At 41.9% G+C, this 16,040-nt stretch overlaps 1 protein-coding gene across 2 annotated transcripts in view; it reads right to left on the bottom strand.

Annotated features, from left to right (window-relative positions):
* agrn (agrin) overlaps positions 1 to 16,040 on the bottom strand; it is a 549,483-nt gene that overhangs the window by 203,322 nt on the left and 330,121 nt on the right. The gene's annotated exons all lie outside the window — the stretch shown is intronic.

Raw genomic sequence — 16,040 nt, 5'->3', positions numbered from 1 at the left:
CATCCGTAGTGATGAAGAGTTTTGAGAGGTTGGTGATGAAGCATATCAACTCCTGCCTGAGGAGCAACTTGCATCTGTACCAATTTACCTGATGGCGCAAGAGGTCCACAGCAGATGCCATTTCATTGGCTCTTACATTGCGTACATCAGGATGCTCTTTATCAACTACACTCAGCATTCAATACCATCATCCACTCAAGACTAATCAATAAGTTTCAAGACCTTGGCTTCATACCTTCTTGTGCAATTGAATTGTCGATGTCCTCAGTTCAGTTGGCAACAACAGTCTCCATCAGCATAGGGGCACCATAAGGCTGTGTGCTCAGCCCCCTGCTCTACGTGCTTTACACTTTGGGTGACGAGGCACAGCTCCAATGCCATGTTCAAGCTTGCTGGTGACCCCACTGTCATTGGTCGAACCAAAGGTGATGATAAATCAGCATATAGGAGGGAAAATGAAAATCTGGCTGGCCACAACAACCTCCCACTCAATGTCAGTAAGACCAAGGCGCTGATTGTTGACTTCAGGAGGAGGAAACCAGAGGTCCATGAGCCAGTCCTCATCGGTGGAGAGTTTAAATTCCTCAGAATTATCATTTCAGAGGATCTGTCCTGGGCGCAGCACATAAATGCAATTATGAAGAAAGCACGGCAGCGCCTCTACTTTTGTAAGAGTTTGTGAAGATTCAGCATGACACCTAAAAATCTGACAAGTTTCTATAGCCATGTGGTGGAGAGTATATTGACTGGCTGCATCATATCTTGGAATGGGAACACCAATGCCTTTGAACAGAAAATCCTACAACACGCAGTGGATCATGGGTATCATAGGTAAAGCGCTCCCCACCATTTAACACATCTACACTGAGTGTTATCACAGGAAAGCTCTTCTCACTGCTGCCATCAGGAAGAAGGCACAGGATCCTCAGGTCTCAGTCCACCAGCTTCAGAAACAGATATTACCCCTCAACCACCAGGCTCTAGAACAACGGAGGATAAATCCACTCAACTTCATTTGCCCCATTACTGAATTATTCGCACAACCTATGAACTCACTTTCCAGGATTCTTCATCCCATAATCTCCATATTTATTGCATATTCATAAATTATTATTTAATTGGTGCAGTCTTTCATTGATTCTATTATGGTTATTGGACTTACTGAGTATATGAGCAAGAAAATGAATCTCAGGGTTGCTGTATATATACTTTAATAATACATTTACTTTGAACTTTGAACTAATAAAGGCTGTTCAAATTGATATTGCAGGGATCTTGGTAAGGCAGTTGGTTATTCAAAATTCAAACGCAAATTGTTGGGGGGTGTGAACCAAACTGAAGAGACTGGGGAAGCGGAGGTTAGCTCACAAATAGAGAAAGCTTGTAGACAGTGCGAGAGGGAGGACAGGCAGATGATTGAGAAGGGATGCGCTCAGACCGAAGGCTTGAGATGTGTCTATTTTCATGCAAGGAGTGTTGTGAACAAAGTGGATGAGCTTAGAGCGTGGATCAGTACTTGGAGATATGATGTGATGAAGTATTTACTTCAGAATTCACTATGGAGAAGGATCTTAGTGATTGTAGTGATGACTTGCAGCAGACTGATAAGCTTGAGCATGTAGTTACTAAGAAAGAGGATGTGCTGGAGCTTTCAGAAAACATCAAGTTGGATAAGTCGCCGGGACCGGACGAGATGTACCCCAGGCTACTGTGGGAGGCGAGGGAGGAGATTGTTGAGCCTCAGGTGATGATCTTTACATCATCATTTGGGACGGGAGAGGTTCCGGAGGATTGGAGGGTTGCAGATGTTGTTCCTTTATTCAAGAAAGGGAGTAGAGATAGCCCAGGAAATTATAGACCAGTGAGTCATACCTCAGTGGTTGGTAAGTTGATGGAGAAGATCCCGAGAGGCAGGATTTATGAACATTTGGAGAGGTATAATATGATTCGGAATAGTCAGCACGGCTTTGTAAAGGGCAGGTTGTGCCTTACGAGCCTGATTGAATTTTTTGAGGATGTGACCAAGCACATCAATGAAGGTAGAACAGTAGATGTAGTGTATATGGATTTCAGCAAGGCATTTGAAAAGGTACCCCATGCAAGGCTTACTGAGAAAGTAAGGAGGCATGGGATCCAAGGGGACATTGCTTTGTGGATCCAGAACTGGCTTGCCCACGGAAGGCAAAGAGTGGTTGTAGACGGGTCATATTCTGCATGGAGGTCAGTGACCAGTGGTGTGCCTCAGGGATCTGCTCTGGGACCCCTACTCTTTGTGATTTTTATAAATGACCTGTATGAGGAAGTGGAGGGATGGGTCAGTAAGTTTGCTGATGACACAAAGGTTGGAGATGTTGTGGATAGTGTGGAGGGCTGTCAGAGGTTACAAAGGGACATTGATAGGATGCAAAACTGGGCTGAGAAGTGACAGATGGAGTTCAACCCAGGTAAGTGTGAAGTGGTTCATTTTGGTAGGTGAAATATGATGGCAGAATATAGTATTAATGGTAAGACTCTTGGCAGTGTGGAGGATAAGAGGGATCTTGGGGTCGGAGTCCATAGGACACTCAAAGCAGCTGCGCAGGTTGACTCTGTAGTTAACAAGGCATTTGGTGTATTGGCCTTCATCAATTGTGGAATTGAGTTTAGGAGCCAAGAGATAATGTTGCAGCTATATAGGACCCTGGTCTGACCCCACTTGGGAGTACTGTGCTCCGTTCTGGTTGCCTCACTACAGGAAGGAGGTGGAAGCCATAGAAAGGGTGCAGAGGAGATTTACAAGGATGTTGCCTGGATTGGGGAGCATGTCTTATGAGAATAGGTTGAGTGAGCTTGGCCTTTTCTCCTTGGAGCTACAGAGGATGAGAGGTGACCTGATAGAGGTGTATGAGAAGATGACAGGCATTGATCGTGTAGATAGTCAGAGGCTTTTTCCCAGGGCTGAAATGGTTGCCACAAGAGGACACAGGTTTATGGTGCTGGGGAGTAGGTACAAAGGAGATGTCAGGGGTAAGTTTTTTTTTACTCAGACAGTAATGAGTGCATGGAATGGGCTGCCGGCAACAGTGGTGGAGGCGGATACAATAGGGTCTTTTAAGAGGCTTTTAGATAAGTACATGGAGCTTAGTAAAATAGAGGGCTATAGGTAAGCCTAGTAATTTCTAAGGTAGGTACATGTTCGGCACAACTTTGTGGGCTGAAGGGCCTGTATTGTGTCTATGTTTCTAAAACGCAGATGGTTCAGGGATGAATGGGGATGGGGGGTGGGGAGGAGGTAGCAATTACCACTTCAAGGAGAACAGATTTACAAAATGTGAAAACAATCAGCAGGTTTCTCTCTCCACAGATGTTGCCTAACCTATAGCGTGTTTTTGACTTCAGATTTCCAAAATCTGCTTGGTTTTATTGTAAAAAAAAATTTTCAATATTGCTTTCCCTTGTACTACCTCGGTGCACTGAAATGATGAAGTGATTCATCTGGATGGCAGTCAAATCAAAGTACTTTGCTCTCCCTCGGTATGTGTGGAAATACTAGTATCAGTCTGATTGAGATTCATACAGCAGTATAGTATAGGAATGAGTCTTTCAGCTCACAACACAATGCCAACATAAATTAATCCCTTCTACCTGCACATGATCAATATCCCTCTACATGTTGCACATCCACGTGCCACTAACACGAGGAAATCTGCAGATGCTGGAAATCAAACAACACACACAAAGAGCTGGTGGAACACAACAGGCCAGGCAGCATCTATGGGGAGAAATACTGTTGACTTTTCGAGCCGAGACCCTTCATCAGGCCTAACTGAAAGAAAAGATAGTAAGAGATTTAAAAGTAGGAGGGGAAGGGGGAAATCCAAAATGATAGGAGAAGACCGGAGGGGGAGGGATAAAGCTAAGTGCTGGGAAGGTGATTGGCAAAAGAGATACACAGCTGGAGAAGGGAAAGGGCATAGGGAGAAAGAAAGAGGGAGGGGAGCACCAGAGGGAGATGGAGAACAGTCAAGCAGTGATAAAGAGAGGGGCAGAGAGAGTAAACAAGGGAAGGAATAATAAATAAATAAGGAATAGGGTAAGAATGAGAGGAGGGGCATTACCAGAAGTTAGAGAAATCAATGTTCATGCCATCATTCATGCCTTTTGCCAATCAACTTCCCAGCTCTTAGCTTTATCCCTCCCCCTCCTGTCTTCTCCTATCGTTTCGGATTTCCCCCTCCCCCTCCCATTTTCATATCTCTTACTTCTTTTCTTTCAGTTAGTCCTGATGAAGGGCCTCCGCCTGAAACGTCGAATCTATAGATGCTGCCTGGCCTGCGTTTTGTGTGTGTTGAATGCCACTATCAGGTCTGCTTGCACCTGAACTCCTGGCAACACATTCCAACACGTCCTTTTGTGTAATCCTCTTGAAACTTTTCCCCTCTCACTTTAAAGCTATCATCATCATTATGTGCCTCATCATGCCATGGCCAATTGACCATGATCGTTCTCGGCAATTTTTTTCTACTGAAGTGGTTTCCGATTGTCTTCTTCTGGGCAGTGTCTTTACCAGACGGGTGACCCCAGCTGTTATCAATACTCTTCAGAGACTGTCTGCCTGGTGTCAGTGATCACATAACCAGGACTTGTGATATGCACCAGCTGCTCGTTTGACCATGCACCACCTGCCCCCATGGCTTCGTATGACCCTGCTCAGGGGCTAAACAGATAATGAACCTTGCCCTAAGATGACCTACAGGCTAATGATGGAAAGCACTTTACACCTGCCACGGTAGAGACATATCCCCCAAGCCACCCATGCTATACCCGCTATCAATCAGCAATTCTGCCCTGGGTAAAAGACTGTAACTGTCTACTCCATTTCAAAGTAATTTTTATTTTACCAAAGTATGTATGAGTCACCATATTCTACCCTGAGATTCATTTTCTTGTGGGCATTCATTGTAGATAAAATAAATACAATAGAATCATTGAAAACTACACACAAAGACAAACTAACGGCAATTTATGCCCCTCATAATTTATAAACCTCAACCAGAGCTCCCCAAAGCACCGATGTTCCAGAGAAAAGAACCCAAGTTTGTCCAGCCTTTCCTTGCGCTCTCTAATCAAGGCAGCGTCCTGGTGAACCTATCTGCATCCTCTCCTAAGCAGCCACATTCTACTGTAATGGGCCAATCAGACCCGCATGCAGCTTAATCAAAGTTTTATACAGCTGCACTGTGACTTCCTGACTCATACCCTATACTTCTAGTGACGAATGCAGACATTCCCAAAGCTTTCTTTACAAATCCATCTACTTCTCTACGTGCACTGCACTTTCTCTGTAACTGTGACACTTTATGCTGCATTCTGTAATAACTTTTCCTTGTACCATCGCAGTGCATTGTTGTAATGGAATGATCTGTCTGAATGGCAGGCACTGCAGTTCGAAGCATTTAGGCTCGGAGATGCCGGAAATGGCCGGGAGGGAAACTGAAATGATTTCACTACCTCAGCAAATTAGGAACTACGAAGACTTTGAAAGTATTGACAATCATCTTGAATTTTACAATGAAAGTGAAGAGTTGGAGGATTCCATCATTTAAAGCATTGTATGAAGGCAGCCCATTATCTGCACTAATTTTGCTCATTTACAGTTAATCAAAAGAACTCAGCAGATGAATTCCTCTGTTGATAACTAATAAGTACTAATACACAATTTTATAGTACTGTAACGTATTGGTAGTGCTCTAATTTGTTCTGTATTTCATTTAAATACATAGTTCAAATGATACCTTTTAGACGATTTCCATGAAACTTCAGATAATTGGGACAGCTGGTTAATTGGGCCAAAATGTACTGGTCCTGATGAGTCCAAATTAACTGGAATTCTCTGCCTATACAAATAGCAAATAGCAGAGGTCCAGTACAGATCCCTGCAAAACACCACCAGTCGTCACTTATCTTTTAGTCTGAATGAGTCCCATCTGCCACTATCCTCTATCTCCTATGGGCAGACTTATTCTGAACCCAAATGGCCAATTCACTGCTGATGACATGCATCTTAATCTTCTGAATGAACCTCCCATGAGGGATGTTGCCAAACGCTTTACTAAATCCACACAGACAACACCAATTTACCTATTTTGTCATTTAAATGAGGCCTTCATTTTCCCCATTAGATTACCTAAAAACAAATACAATGGAAATGTTTCAGAGGTTTACTTTAGAAAGAAACAGGCACTCCTGTTACTTAACAAGCCAGTTTGCCTGAAACAGTGTTAACTACAACCTTCTGGGAGGCAACATGCATTGGAGCGTGCGCTCGCAGAGTATTAGCATGTCGCAAATGCAATACTATGCGGTTCAGAACACAGGGGTGATAGAACCAGTCTAATAAGTTCTCAGCTGAGCCACGTTGTCACGAACAGTAAAAATCCCAAGACATTGACACTTAATGGCTGCTCACTTTAGAAGCCAATCGGAGCATCATTGGCTGAGTGGGAAGTCACTCCTCCAATTACATGATGAACAGCAGCCGGCAATTGACCTAGAAATATAGGAACACGGGTTTCTATTTATAGAACCCCACCGAGGACCTTGATACATCCCAAAATGCTTTTATGAAGTATTACTAAGTGAAGTCACTGATAAAAGGTATGAAAGGCGACACAGCAGTGTCTGGATAATCTGCTTTGATGCTCTTGATTGAGGGAATATTGGTCAGGGCACCAGGGAGAACTTATTTTCTTCTTCTTTCAATGAACACTGTTGCATACTTAAGTCAACTTGACAGAACAAACAAGGCTTAGATTTAGTGTGTCATCTGAAAGACAGGCAGACCTCAAATCTGTTTGTCAGTTTTGAGAAAAGCATGAGATCTCTGCCTACCTCCTAATACTTTATACACTCAGTGGCCACTTTATTAGGTACACCTGTACAGCTGCTCATTAATGCAAGTATCTAATCAGCCAATCATGTGGCAGCAACTCGATATATAAAAGCATGCATACATGGTCAAAATGTTCAATTGTTGTTCAGACCAAACTTCAGAATGGGGAAGAAATGTGATCCAAATGACTTCAACTGTGGAATGATTGTTGGTGCCAGATGGGGTGGTTTGAGAAACTCCTGATTGCCTGGGATTTTCAAACACAACAGTCTCTAGAGGTTACAGAGAATGGTGCAAGAAACAAAAAACATTCAATGAGCAGAAGTTCTGTGGGTGAAAATGCCACTCTTGTTAATGAGAGAGGTCAGAGGAAAAGGAGTCAAGCTGACAGAAAGCCGACAATTGTTATGATTGTGATTTCAAATCGAGTGCTTAGATAGCCTTGCATCACCAGGTCCATAGCTTTCTGCCAGAGTGCAGTTGTAAATCATACTCCAAAAATAAGCCTGTTGCAGCAATAAAGCCCTTTATTGGTGTTTACGTTGAGAAACACTTCAGACTCTTATTCCATCTCCATCTGTAGGCCTCAGCTAAGCCCACTTTGCTTAAGTGTTTCACTGCAGAAAGATGTGCAAAGATGTTCTCTATCCCGGGCAGAGGGTATTGATCTACTTTCAATACTGAGTTGATGGTGACCTTAATATCACCACCTGGATCCTGACAGACCCATTCTTCAAGCTACTGGGACTACTGGCATTGCCCATGGACTCCACTCAACCTTGTAAGGAATTCCTTCAGCCTCTATGTGAGGGGTTATCAGGGCTGGTATAAGGAACTGGATGGGCTTTGCAAAACTTTGGTGTGGCGTTTTCATTTAATGCTATTTTACACTAGATATGTTTGAGTCTTCCAATGCCATCCCTGAACACTGCTGTGGCATCATCCTGCACCTTTCTTAATTCACTTTCAATTGACTTTCTTGCAGGGGATGTGGCAGGCAGCTGGTGGATGGATCTCCAATCAAGTTGTCATTGTCTCAGTCAATCACGACCCCATAATGCCGGCCCTCCTGTTTTTACCACATACAAGCTCAATGTGGCTTGTTGATCGTTGGAGGCCAAGTCTCTGGATGCATTTCAAGAGAGAGTTAGATAGAGCTCTTATAGATAGCGGGGTCAAGGGATATGGGGAGAGGGCAGGAATGGGGTACTGATTGTGTATGATCAGCCATGATCACAGTGAATGGTGCTGCTGGCTAGAAGGGCCGAATGGCCTACTCCTGCACCTACTGTCTATTGTCTATTGTCGTATTTCACTTTACGAATGTCAATCCCACAGTTACCTTTTTTCCAGTATAAGTTTTTAGCTGGATATCTGCAGGCTTCAGTACAGTATCTTTGAAATATCAAGCAAACTAATTTTCTGAAATAACTGCAACAGCTGAACAGTGTCCAATATCATTTTGATTAATTTGCCATTCACTTCTGGTGTAAGCCATATAGTTAGTTTTCACAAGGTAAACTTCAAGGCTATTCAGTCCTGCATCACTCTCATCAAAATCAGATTTTTCACCAAAAGCATGCAGATTAGTGCTGTTTTTGAAACCATGAGTTAACTTTTTATCTTAACTTTTTCTCTTCTCTTTGCAGTCCATTTACTTTTGTCTGATATGCTCTTTGTATGCACTCTAATTTGTTGCATTTTCTTCAAGCTCCGTCTTTAAACCTACATTGGTCTGGTGTATGTGAGCCCCTGCCACAATAGTAGCAAAATTTATTCTACCAGGTTTCTGGTTAGACATTGCAATTTTGTTCTTGCTCTTTTTCATTCCTAACTGCAACTCAATTGCAACTCCGGCTGCAGTCTCCAATGTTGCAGCAATTTCAACGACTCTTTTGAATGCTTTCTCGTAAGGTTCCACAAACTAGATGATCTCTCAGTGTATCACGAAGCCCATTACCAAACTGACAATGCTCAGACAACTTCCTCAATTCAGCCACATACGCTGAAATGGACACCCCTTCATACTGATTCTGCTTATGAAACCTAAAGCATTCTACAGGAAGGCTTTGGTTCTAAATGTTTCTGCATTACTTTCACAAGATCAGCAGAGCTAATTTTGGTTGGCTTGGTTGGAGAAGTTAAACTTCCAGGCAAACTGTATGTCTTTAAATTTAATGCACTCAGCAAAAATGGCACTTGTTTCTTATTGGCTATTCCATTTCCTTTAAAATACTGTTCAATCGGTTTAGTGTACATATTCCAGTAATTAAACACGTCAATCTTTCTGATGTAGCCAGCCATTTCTGTTCTTCTTTTTATAATTATCATCACCAGGTACTCATTATATGGCCCCATGAGTTCTTCCCTTTTCTGCCTTTTCTTCACTCGATCATCTTTCCTTTAGCTACTCTAGAGAAAAAAGATGTGCCTTTCTTTCTTTTAACTCAACTGTTTCTTGCCATGCTTTTGTTAAACTCGAATATTTTGCTGCACTTCAACAGATAGTCATCTTGGGTATCTTTATAATCCCCTCAATGCCTCTGTTATGCTTTGTAACTCCAAAATATAAAAATTAATTGAAAGGAAAACAATGAAGCCAGGAGTAATGTCTTAGTTTTAGTTTTACTTTAAGTGAGACATGCATGTATCATGTGGTAGCGTCATGACATATGCATTCACTTATTTTTACATATAACCCATAATGAATTATTTTAACAAATAAGAATGATTAATTGAACTACATTTACAATATTACTCAAACATTATTGAAATATTAAATACACAACAATAGTAATTCAAATAACCATGCATTACAACAGTGGTGTGCAGAAGAGCATCTCTGAACGCGCAACATGTTGAACCTTAAAGCAGATGGGCTGCAGCAGCAGCAGACCACACCGAGCTCCACTTCTGTATCCAATGAAGTGGCCAATAACTGTAAATTCTAGCTCTCAGCCATGGAGGGGAATTTCTACCCCTCCACCATCCGGTTTCTGAATGGACAATAAACCAACCCATGAACATTATCTCACTAATTTTTCTCTCTTTTTGCACGATGCAATTATTTAAATTTATACAGTGCCTATAGAAAGCATTACCTCCCCCACCCCCCCGGAAGTTCTCATGTTTTATTGTTTTACAACATTGAATCAACAGAAAAAGACTCTGGAAAAAGGTTTTGTTGTCTGATGAAACCAAAATTGGAGCTTTTTAACTATCAGACCAAATGTTATGTTTGACTAAAGCCAAACACTACACATCATCAAGAACACACCATCCTACCATGAAGCACGGTGGTGGCTGGCTAAGTCAGAGTTTAGACCTCAATCCAATTGAGAATTTGTGACTGGACTTGAAAAGGGCTGTTCACTCATTATCCCCATGCAATCTGACAGAGCTTGAGCAGATTTTTAAAGAAGAATGGGAAAAAATTGCAGTGTCCAGATGTGCAAAGCTGATAGAAACCTATCCACACATACTCAGGGCTGTAATTGCTATCAAAGGTACCTCTACTAAATATTGACCTGAAGGGGGTGAATAATTTGGTGTTTAATAATTATAATAAATTTAGACCAATTTGTCTTTTCTGTTGATCAGTGTCAAATAAGTCAAATTAAGCCCATTGTGATTCAATGTTGTAAAACAATAAAATATGAAATAGTCCAGGGAGGGGGTGAATAATTTTTATAGGCACTGTATCGATATTTCTTCTTGTAATTTATAGCTTTTAGTGTATAGCACTTACTATAGCTACAAAGCAACAAATTTTACAACAGGTCACAGTGATAGTAAAGCTGATTCTGATTTTTATAAATTATTTTTATTTTATAATCTGTGTTCCTCAGCTAAATTTGAAACTATGCTCATTTCAGACCTCGCATTCCAGAATTCTGCAGCCTTCTTTAAGAGCTTTTGCTGTAAAGACTCTCAGACAACTGCATTTAAATTTGAACTTCAGATAATTCGCTTGTCTTGGTTTCCAGAAAGGTCATATCTGATTTAACATGTCAACAACCTGCTTCTGTTATTTAAAGCCTGCCAATCATGAGTTGTAGACCCATCCTCAGGCTGAAGTCCTGTGCCTCAAACAGTGCTTCACACAGCAAAGGTTTCTCTCAGTACTCAGGTCAGCCTCAAGCTTCTCCACGGTGCTAATTCAGGCACGGCATAAACTGGTAAGTGTGGACATTACAACCTTTCAGAATCAGAATCAGGTTTGATATCATTGACATATGTCATGAAATTTGTTGTTTTGCGGCAGTAGTACAATGCAACACATAAAAAACTATGAATTACAATGAGAAATACAAATAAGAAAATTTAAAAATTCATGCAAAAATTAGCCTGGTTCATTGGTTGGTTCAGAAATCTGTTGGCGGAGGGGAAGAAGCTACAACTAAAATATTCAGTGTGTGTCTACAGGCTCCTGTACCTCCTCCTTGTTGCTAGCAATGAGATGAGGGCATGTCCTGGGTGATGGGGGTCTTTAATGATGGATGCCACTTTTTGAGGCATCGTCTTATGAAGGTGTCACCGATTCTGGGAAGGCTAGTGCCCATGATGGAGCTGACTGAGTTTACAACTTACTGAGGCCTTTTCTGATCTTGGGCATTGGCCCCTCCGTACCAGGTGCAATAAGTTAGAAGTTAGAATGCTCTCCATGATAAATCTGTAGAAATTTATGAGTGTCTTTGGTGACATACCAAATCTCCTCAAACTCCTACTGAAATATAGCCACCAACTGCCTCTTCATAATTGCTTCAATATGCTGGGCCTGGTATAGCTCTTCAGAAATCTTCATCCACCGCTGATCACTTGACATCTAGGCACAGCCAGGAACTTGAAGCTGCTCACCTCAAAGAGCTCATGACTCAAACATAACTTGCCTTCAGTAACTCCATGCAGACGGTGCACAATCCTCTTACTCTTCTCCATCATCATAGATCCAAGGATTTCCTTGCCACTGATCAGCTAAAATTTGAAACAATTATGGACTATTTCATTTTGGAATACAGAACAGTTCACTTTGGAAAGTTAATTTTGAAGGTGGAATATTAGGTTCATGGCGGGCTTCTTAGCAGGGTTCATGAACAAAGGGATCTTGGGGTCCATGTCCATCGATCCCTCACAACCTGATAGGGTTTTAAGGAAGTGTATATAGAACACAGAATGTAGAACAGTACAGCACAGTCCTTTATCCGAGGACGTTGTGCTGACCTTTTAGCCTACTTTTTGATCAATCTCAACCCTTCCTTCCCAAAGAACCCTCCAGTTTTCTATCATCCATGTTGTCAATGTATTTGCCTCTACCAACACCCCTGTTGGGCATTCCATGCTCTGTATAAAAACCTACCTCTGACATCCCCTCTATACTTTCTTCCAATCACCTTAAAATTATGTCCCTCATATTAGTCATTTTCACCCTGGGGAAAAAGTCCCTGACTATCCACTCTTCTCATCTTGTATACCTCTATCAAGTCATCTCTCATTTTCCTTTGCTCCAAAGAGAAAAGCCCTAACTCACGCAACATATCCTTATAAGACATGCTCTCTAATCCAGACAGCGTCCCAGTAAATCTTGTCATTTGGCATGTCCCTGTTGACTCTTACCAGTTTTTATTGATGCACCACAGAAAGCATTCTGTCTGGATGCAAAGAGGCTTGGTATGGCAACTGCTCTGCACGTGACTGCAGGAAACTATAGAGGACAGAAGACACAGCTCAGCACATCATAGGAACCAGCTTCCCCTCTATAGACTCTGTCTACACTTCTCTCTGCTTCAGTAAAGCTGCCAGCATCATCAAAGACCCCACCCAGCTCAGACATTCTCTCCTCCCCTCTCTCATCGGGCAGAAGATACAAAAGCCTGAAAGCACATACCACCAGGCTCATGTACAGCTTCTACGTCACTGTTATCAGACTGTTGAACAGACCCCTTGTACAATAAGATGGACTCTTCACTTCACAATCTACCTCGCTATAATCTTTCTCTTTATTGTTTACCGGCACTGCACTTCTTTGGTAGCTGTTACACTTTATTGTGTTGTTATTATGATACCTTATTCTCCCTCAATACACTGTCTAATGATCTGATCTGGATGAACAGTGTGCAAGACAAGACTTTCACTGCATCTTGATATGTGTGACAACAATAAATTAATTCCAAAAACGAAAACCACTCAGTGTCATTGACATTACTTCAGCCAATGAACTGTAAGAAACCTGACTAAATAGTTAACTGCTTGTACATTAATGCCAAATACACATTCATAGACTGAAAGACGCAGAAACAACACCATCTCCTTGCTGTGAAGACTGAGTCAGTCCCCTAGTAAGCTCAGGACACTACGGCCAAGAATGCCTCTACCCGCCAGAAGGCTAAGGAACTTCAGCATGCTCCCAAAGACCCTCAATAATTTTCAAAGATGCACCACCAAAAGCACCCCATCCAGATGTATCACAGTTTGGTAATGACAACTGCTCTGCCCAACACTGCAAATAGTTGCTGTGAACGCAGTCCAGTCCATCCCTTCCATGGACTCTGGCTAAGCGTCTTCTACCTCGAGAAAGCAGCCAACATAATCAAAGAGCCTTCTCACCAAGGTTCCCTCTAATTTGTAATGACCAGTGTGTGCATAAATCTTGCGCTGTGCAATCTTTTGGACAGTGACATCAAGACGTGCACACTGACTAATATCTTCAATAAAAACAGTATAAATAAGCCAGTTCTAAAATCTGCAGGTAAGTCATCACAAACTCGATGTTGTCAACATCATTTGCATCAGAAATCTGTAAAGGAAATGAGATCGTGCATGATCATGAAATATACTTAACATGCCATCGAGGTAGAGGGTGACAACCTTTTATGCGCAGTTTAAATTCCTTTGTGCCTAGTAGCACAAGATGTGGGCATGCACACATGAGCATACCTTACAGGGAATATTGTCTCTCACTCCAATCATCATCTCTTCTTCCCCCTCCCAAGACTTTGACTAAATTATGAAGAAGGTATGGCAGCAGCTAGACTTCTTTAGGAGATTGACGAGATTTGGTATGTCACCAAAAACTCCAGCAAAATTTTACAGATGTACCACGGAGAGGATTCTGACTGGTTGCTTCGCTGTCTGGTTTGCTCAGGATCGAAAAAAGCCGCAGACCAGCCAGCCCCATCACGGTCACTAGCCTCCCCACCATCTTCAAAACTGATGCTTCAACAAACATGAAGGACCTTTATCACCCAGAACATGCCCTCTTCTCATTACTGCCATCAGGGAGGGGGTACAGGAGCCTGAAAACCCCCTCTTCTCGTTACTGCCATCAGGGAGGGGGTACAGGAGCCTGAAGACCCCTCTTCTCATTACTACCATTAGGGAGGGGGTACAGGAGCCTGAAGAACCACACTCAATGTTTTAAGAACAGCTTCTTCCCCTCTGCCATCAGATTTCAGAATGGACAATGGACCTATGAACACTAGCTCAGTAGTTTGCTCTCTTTCTGCACAAGTTATTTTGATATATAAATATATATATATACGGGGGGGGGGGGGGGGGGGGGGGTTGATTGATAAGTTCATGGCCTAAAGTAGAAGGAGTCAATTTTAGAAAACTTAGCACATTTATTTTTCAACATAGTCCCCTCCTACATTTACACACTTAGTCCAGTGGTTGTGGAGCATACGAATCTTAGATCTCCCGAAAGTGTCCGCAGCAGGGGTGATTGATAGGTTTGTGGCCTAAAGTAGAAGGCGATGAGTTATACAGCTCTCGTTACATGCACATGCAGGTCAACTCTGATAATGCAGAAAGTTTTAAGTTAATAACTCATCGCCTTCTACCTTAGGCCATGAACTTATCAATCACCCCTCGTGTATATAATTGTAACATAGATTTTTTAATGTAATGCACGGTACTGCTGCTGCAACACAACAAATTTCATGACATGTCAGTGATAATAAACCTGATTCTGATTTCTAACAGGCAGAAGATAAAAAAACTCTGAGAGCACGTACAACCAGGCTCAAGGGAAGAGTCTAATATCAGACTCTTGGATGTACCTCTCTTGCAATAAAAGATGAGCATCTGATTTTCTAATCTTTCTTGTTTGTCTGCCTGTTTGTTTATTTATTTATTTAATTAGTTAGTTAGAGATACAGTGCCCAATGAGCCACACTGCCCAGCAACCCACCGATTTAACCCTGGCCTAATTACACAACAATTTACAATGACCAATTAATCCACTAACCACTACGTCTTTGGACTGTGGGAGGAAACCAGAGCACCGGGAGGAAACCCACATGGTCATGGGGAGAACGTACATACTCCTTACAGACAGCGCCAGAATTGAACTCTGACCTCCAATGCCCCGAGCTGTAACAGCGCTGAGCTGACTGCTATGCTACCGTGGCGCCCAACGGTGTCTCCTGAATTTCATTTGTCGATCTACACTTTCCCTATAACTGCAGCAGTATATTCTATATTCTGTTTTGCTTTTACAACCTTGGTATATTTATGTGTGACACGATCTGTCTGGATGGTATACAAACCAAAGCATTTCACTCTTTCAGTACCCATGACAATAAAAAACGAATACCAATACAAGTGAAGGAGATTGAACATCAGAACAATCTCGGTCACTTACAACTATGTGAAAAGCAAGTCTGAATGGAACCAACCAACCATTTCATCTATGTCTGTCTTTTCCATTTCCCTCTTCAATGTACTAACATCTCACTGGATCTCATCCCCAGTAGCTTTTATACAGGTGAGATTTACAGGTTATGTGTTCTCAAAGTAGTTAATCATGGGAGCTTCAGCCACCTCACACCAGTCTGAACTCTGTCACCGGTACAATGGCAAAGTCAAATTTATTGTCATGTGCACAAGTATATATGCGCACAGGTGCAAAGAAAATCTTACAGCAGCACCACAGGCACAGAGCGTATAATGGAGAGTCAGAGTCAAAATCACGATTAATATCACCGGCATGCGATATGAAATTTGTTGTTTTGCAGCAGCAGTACAGTGCAAAACATAATAATAAAAAGCTATAAATTACAATAACATATAAAATGATAGTATATATAAAATCAAATAATATTAATATATATAAATTAAATCATAAAATTAAATTAGCTTCTTCCCCTCTGCCATCCAATTTCTGAATGGT

Source organism: Hypanus sabinus, chromosome 27 (genome assembly GCF_030144855.1).
Source record: "Hypanus sabinus isolate sHypSab1 chromosome 27, sHypSab1.hap1, whole genome shotgun sequence".
In the NCBI taxonomy this organism is placed as follows: domain Eukaryota; kingdom Metazoa; phylum Chordata; class Chondrichthyes; order Myliobatiformes; family Dasyatidae; genus Hypanus; species Hypanus sabinus.
This window is presented reverse-complemented; position numbering and strand designations above follow the sequence as displayed.